Source organism: Scylla paramamosain, unplaced genomic scaffold (genome assembly GCF_035594125.1).
Source record: "Scylla paramamosain isolate STU-SP2022 unplaced genomic scaffold, ASM3559412v1 Contig79, whole genome shotgun sequence".
In the NCBI taxonomy this organism is placed as follows: Eukaryota; Metazoa; Arthropoda; class Malacostraca; order Decapoda; family Portunidae; genus Scylla; species Scylla paramamosain.
In genome coordinates, this window is record NW_026973744.1 from 75,001 (window position 1) to 82,355 (window position 7,355).

A 7,355-nucleotide genomic window follows, 5' to 3' on the forward strand; every position below is an offset into this window, starting at 1 on the left:
GGGACACTCATATCACCTCCCGCTGCAGGACAGGGACAACAGGCGAGTGTGGCAGGCCATCAACTGGAAGGGCTGTTTACAGGATGATGATGATAATAAAGTTAAGCCTACTGATGAAGAATTTAAGCATTTTTACGAAGATTTACTAGGCATTGCCACAAGCAACCGTGCTGATCAATGCCGAGATGTGACTGTGTCGATTCCAGTTTTAGACGATCTGATCTCCCCTGGTGAGGTCAGTGCCCAGGTGATCACATCAAGGCAGACGAAGCGTGTGGCCCGGACGGCATCCCACCTGGAGTGTTCAAGCTGTTACCAGTTCAGTGGTTAATGATTATCACAACTGTTCAGTACGATATTTGCCACCGCTCAGCACCCTACGTCCTGGACTAGGGATAAGTTTTCCACTATATTCCAGAAGGGCGACAGGAAAGACACACAGAGGACACAAAGAACCATAGAGGCATTAGTGTAATAAACAGCATTGCTAAATTATTTGATATGTTTGTATGTTCGAAATTAGAGAAGTGGCTCACTCCGTACCGTGAACAAGCTGGGGCACAGAACAGGCGTGGTTGTCTCGAACATATTGTAACTTCGCGTATACTGACCGACTTAGAGAAAGAAAAATTATTCGTGACATTCATTAACTTGAGCCAAGCATACGATCTGGTACCGAGGCACATGTTTGTACGAATCTTTAAACACTTGGGGTGTGGCGCGGTGATGTTGGCTGTTACCGCTGCCATGTACAGTGTGACCGAGAGCGTTATCGCCACCGCGGTGTTCACGGCCACGCTAGGAGTGCGACAAGGCTCCCCAACATCGTGCCTACTGTTCGTTCTTTACGTTAATGATTTGATTAAATTAATAAGAGAGAACTGTGAGAACGATGGGTTTTAAAGTGGCTGCATGTTTTAATATTCATGGATGATACCGCTTTCCTTGCTACAGCACGCGAAAGAATGATCTCCAAGTTATCTCTAGTGAAGCGATATTGCGATGATTACGACATGAAGGTAAATGAGTCCACCACCATCACCACCATCACCACCATCACCACACCACATCACTACGTCTCCGCCACACTTGTCTAAATCTACGACGTAACGCACATCACACGCGTCGCCGCTCTTACACACACACACACACACACACACACACACACACACACACACACACACAGAAAGAGGAATTATGAGTGTGATATAAATATGTTGATTCGTCCGTGGAAGTCTTCAGCACAGCGAAAAGTGCCCGGGGGGGGTGGGCGGCGAGTGGGCGGGAGCGGGCGTGGGAGTGGGCGGGGATAGGCACATGTTGACAAATAACGGGCGCGTGGGAGGGCAGGTTCAGGTGAACACACGCACGCTGGCACACTCACCTGAGACTGTGCGTGCAGGTGTGCAGGCGTGTAGGTGTGGGGTCGGTACAGGCACGTGATGGACCTAAGGGTGATTGTCAGGGCGTGCTGATCCTGGGGGCGGCGGGGGGGATGCGGAGGGGGAAATTCAGGGGGAAGTGTAGCGAGGCGCGCGGAGGTGCGGGTGAAGCAGCGCCCCGCCCACCGCCCACTGGCCCCGCTCACCGCCACACGCCACTCCGAGCCTTACGGGGGCGCGGCGTGCGGGTGCGGGTGGCGTGGCGGGCGGGCGGGCGAAGGGGACGCCGCACCCGACCAATGGGAGGCCTCGGGAGGGCTGGGGCGGGGCGCTGCCACCACCACCAGGATATTAATTACACGGACTCCCGCCATTCTGCCCTCCCTCCCTCATTCCCTCCTTCCCTCCAACCTTCACCTTCCTCCTGCCCCCTCCTTCTCCTCCTCCTCCTCCTTGTGAGTCCTACAGCCACACCACCACCATCACCACCACTTCTCCGAGGCCTCATTACCACCCCAAACACGCCCAGGGAGCTACCTTTCTTCTCTCTCTCTCTCTCTCTCTCTCTCTCTCTCTCTCTCTCTCTCTCTCTCTCTCTCTCTCTCTCAACAACTCACTCCCATCACCATAATCACACTTTTTTCAAGATATCCCTCCTCCTCCTCCTCCTCCTCCTCCTCTTTCCCTTCAGTGTGTGAGGCTACTGTGTCTTCTCCTGTATTAGTCAGTCAGCTTAGTCAGGACCTCGAGATCTGTTGATGTTTGTCTTCCTTTGTATTCCTTTGCACTCCTCTTCCTCTTCTTCCTCTTCCTCTTACACCTCTTACCTCTCCCCCTTCCTCTTACACCTCCTCCTCCTCCTCTCTATTCTGTCTGTTCACCCTGATGTCCTCTCTGCTCTGTGGCAAGTTAGAAGTAATTACTAAACAGCCTTGCAAGGCCATAAAGATCTCTTGTTGTTTGGTCTTCCTTTGTATTCCTTTGCACTCCTCCTCCTCCTCCATGTACATCCGCCGCGGGGACACTCCAGCCTCATAAACACTCTGAAACTCTTAAGGGATTCCAGCTTAGTTCAGAAGCAGAGAGAGAGAGAGAGAGAGAACCTTGCATCTCATTTTCTAGGCGCCTCCGCTCCTGACAACAACGTGTTTACCAGATCCGCTCTTCTCTCTCTCTCTCTCTCTCTCTCTCTCTCTCTCTCTCTCTCTCTCTCTCTCTCTCTCTCTCTGATACTGACGGTGTTTTTATAATTTTTGTGGGTTTTTTTATATTTTTTTGTCTATTTATCTATTTGTTTTTACGTGTGTGTGTTTGTTTGTTGGTTTTTGTTTGTTTGTTTATCTTGATTACTTTTTTTTTGTCTTGTCTAGTTTAGTTTGTCTCTGAGTGTTCGTTTGTGTGTACGTGTGTGTATCTATGCGTCTCTCTCTCTCTCTCTCTCTCTCTCTCTCTCTCTCTCTCTCTCTCTCTCTCTCTCTCTCTCTCTCTCTCTCTCTCTCTCTCTCTCTCTCTCTCTCTCTTTTCTGCACACTCTCTAGCTGTAGCTGTTGAGTGTGTGTGAGGGAGGAGGACCACGCTGGGGAGGCGTACATGAGTTTGGGAAGGATGAAAGTAAGGTACACCCCCCTTAACTCATCTGTCGGCGTCCCCAGCGACCTGAGTCTGCGCAGCATGTACAGCCTGTAGGTAGCTGATCTCACGGTGCTGGCGACATGCTGCTTCCAGGCCAGCTGGTCGTCCACCGTGACTCCGAGAAGCTTGGCACATTGGACCACCTGGAGGGGGTGAGGGCCCACTGTGAGCTGGGGAGGGGGCACTGGTACAGAGGAGGTACAGCAATGCATCACCACAGTTTTGCTGTGGTTGATGGTCATCCTGCTCTTTTCCGTCCACGTCTGCAGTCGCTCCAGAATTGCTTGCAGTGGCGAGTAGTCTGGGTTCTTGGTGGAAACTGGGACGCCCACGGTGCAGTCGTCCACATACTTCCAGCGATGGGGGGTGTCAGTGAGGGCGTCGTTAATGAGGAGGAGGAAGCATAGAGGACCCATCTTGGTCCCCTGGGGGACCCCACATGTCAGCTGTTGGAAATTAGAGACAGAGCCCTGATAGCGAACGGCCTGACGCCTCCCTGTGAGGAAGTCGGCTAGCCACGCTATCAGGTTAGGAGGGAGACCCAGACTTACTGCCTTGCTGATGACAACAGCGTGATCAACAAGATCAAAGGCTTTTTTGAAGTTGTGTGTGTGTGTGTGTGTGTGTGTGTGTGTGTGTGTGTGTTTAAAAGTATTGCCATTAACATGTACGTATTTTCCTTACAGTTGAAGTATTTGTATTACTTTTATACGTGTTGTTTTCACCGTATGTTCTTCTGTATAACTATATTTTACGGTATAAGAAATGGCGTGACTTTGTAAGTATTATTCTGCACCATCTAAGTATGTTACATTTCATTGTTTTCACGGTTTAAGTGTGTGCAGTTCCTCTTTATAAAGTGGAGATTAACTTACAGCGCGTCATACACACACACACACACACACACACACACACACACACACACACACACACACTATATCACCTCCCCTTAACACATCCATGCAACAAAGGCTTCAATTACCAGCCATTAGAGAGAGAGAGAGAGAGAGAGAGAGAGAGAGAGAGAGAGAGAGAGAGAGAGAGGGTACGAGTATATGGAGTCTTAATGGTATGTGATAACAGGTAAGTAAGAGGCGGTGATGGTGGTGGTGGTGTTTTTATCACCTGTCTTATTGATACTGTAAATTAAGGATAGGAATTATACAAAAAATGGAAGAGGAATTAACAAATCTAGAAGGTTATACGTAGGTGTGCGTTTCTCTTATCATCTCCTCTCCTCTTCCCTCCGCTCTTCTTCTCCCCTCACCTTCTTATTAACACAGATCGAAGTTTATAAAGATCACGATACCAGACAAAAAGAGAATAAGAAAACAACGCCAGCACTTCACGACAAGATAATCAAGGAATTCTCAGATACAAAGATAAATATTGTAAGAGATATGATATGCTGAATGAGTCTCCGTAGTGTGAAATGAGTGAGGATGACGGCTTCATCTAACCAGGTACTGAAGTTAAATACCTCCCACATCTTGTCTTGACCACCTCGTTAGTTAGAATTAGTGCTGTTATTGTGCCTTACTGATAATTATGAAAGGAAAACTCGTAAAGAAAGAACGTAAAGTCCCCGTAAACTGGATCGTTATTTGAATTCAGGAGAGGTAGGGGTGTGATATTAAATACACCAACTTGACTAAAAATGGTGAAATACTGAACGAGGAGTGGAGAGCTAATGTTATTCTTGTGTGTGTAAGTCAAGTGGTGGTACAGACAGGTGCGTTGTTGTGTTATCCCCGTAAATTAAATACCAGGACATAAGAAGTGCTTTAGTGGGGAAACAGACTTAAGATAATGCTCTCTTTGTCTGTGATGTAATGCCATTTGATGTAATAAACTCTTTTTCTCTCATTAAGTCTAGCAAGTTAAGGTGCAGGATTAATAGTCTTGCTTGTAATAGTAATGTGATGGGAAGGACAGATGGATTGTGTTCTGTCAGTAAGCAAAGGGCGACCACTTGAAATTACTTCTTGCACAGGTTGTAATTAAGATGGGCAGCTTCATAAAGGTAATGTATGACACCTGTCCTATTGAAGTTAAGGAGAGTAATATAATAGAATAATGGAATATGGCGAAACAGATTTAAGATGCATTAGAAATTACACCTTTACACTTTTAATTTAGGCGAGTATACATATAAAGGTAATATATTGGTAATTCATCACACCTGTCTTATTGAAGTTAAGGACAGTTATATAATACAGTAATACAGAAATACGGCTAATATACTTAAGATACCTTCTCTCGTCGAGCAAAGAGGAGTCACTTAAAATTACACCTTTGCAAATTTGATTAAGGTAGTTAGGCATATAAAAATAGCATACTGCACCTATCTGTTTTAATTAATAGCAGTAATATAATATAGGTGTGATTAAACGAGGAATGATCATATAAAATTTCACTTTCACACACCTCAAGGCCAGCGGGAATGTGAGGGCAATACATCACGTGTATCTTATTGAAGTTAAGGACCAGAACCCCGCAGCCCGGCAGGAGTGCTGTGGGGCAAAACTCATAAGCCCTGGGAGAGAAATGAAGAGAATAATATTATGCATAAGATGGAAAGACAGACACGGCAGGGAAGCTTGGATTAGGGAAAGCACGGAAAGTTGAGGGAAGATACTCTGGCTGACAGGAAGGTGAGGAGATGGAAGGCGCTGCTTGTGTGGGGCGAACATTTGACGGTTTTTATTGCTATCGTCATCATCGTCATCATCGTCATCATCATATTCATCTCTGGGTGCTTTGGGCGCAATAAGCCATGTCACATTGGCATTTTCTTAGACCCCACAATGATGATTACCTAAGTTCATTCTTACCATTTTTGTCAACATTTACTTATCCACCTTGCTTTGTGTTCCTCGTTCGCTAAGAGATATCAGGCTGAGGTTTGCATTATGAAGCATTTCGCCTTCTTATTTCGACTATCTTTATCAGGCTGTAGTGGAGGTTATTAAGGTTTTCCAAAGGTGTTTTCCTCATAATTCTAGCAAACATTAGAAACTATGTACATTAAGGTTAGTCATTTTCTTATTTTCTCCATTTCTTAACTGCCATGGAATTATACAAATTGTGTTGACGGTGTTGTGAAATGAATAAAGAGGACGTGTGTCTGGCGAGAGGGAGAAGATAAGAGGTGTGATGGAACGAGGAGAAGAATGTGTGGAGGGCGTAATGAAGTTGAAGATGGAGGAGGAGGAGTAGGAGGAGGAGGAGGAAGAGGAGGACAGAGTAAGGAAGATGAAATATGTAGGAGGGAATGGAGAATAAAAAATTGGCAAATGAGCAAAGTATGAATTATGTACAGAAAACGTGTGCAGGAAATTAAAAAGAAAAAGTGCATGGCAAAGTTTGAGTAGGATGGATATTTAGTTAATTAAAAAGAAAAAGTGAAAGAGGCAGAAAATACATGTACATTTTTAAACATCAAAAAATACAGGTAATCGAAATAAAAAAAAAACTAAGGAAAACGTAATTTAGTAACGTAAACATAATAATAAGAACCAAAGAAAGGAACAAGGGAGAGAGAGAGAGAGAGAGAGAGAGAGAGGGGGAGATAATAAAATACAAAACATAGAAAATCAAACAAGGAAAAATGACCTTCACATTTCGTTTTCTTTCTTTATTTTATCCTCTTTTTTTCGCATGATCGCATCCATATATTTCTATTCAATTACAAGTGTGAGATATTACCTTGATATATATTACAATTCATAATATATTGCTTTATTTACTTTATCTTCTTTTCGCCAGACGATAAACACTGAGTGAAACATTAAGGCCAGTAACACACTCAAGTCCACCAACTATTTGTACCTCTCTCTGCTCAAAAATTATTCAGAGAGAGAGAGAGAGAGAGAGAGAGAGAGAGAGAGAGAGAGAGAGAGAGAGAGAGAGAGAGAGAGAGAGAGAGAGAGAGAGAGAGTCTGTATCTTTAATTCTTTCTTACTTTATGACCATTACTTGTTATTGTGGTAGAGTAATTACTAAAAAATTACGGTAATAATTTTGAAGTTTAGGTAAATAATTTAAAGGTGGAGGAGGATGAGGAGAAGAAGGAGGAGGAGGAGGAGGCGGAAGAATGGGATACCATCATAACTGTAACATTTGTCTCCTCCTCCTCCTCCTCCTCCTCCTCCTCCTCCTCCTCCTCCTCCTCCTCCTCCTCTACCTCCTCCTCCTCGTTTCCTAATGAAAGGTAAACAGTCATTTTCCTCCTCCTCCTCGCCTTCTTCCCTTCCTTCCTGCCTCCCTCCCTCTCTTCCCTTCTTTCTTCCTACTTTCTTTTTTTTTTCTTCCTTCCACATCTCATCTGTCACTTCTCAC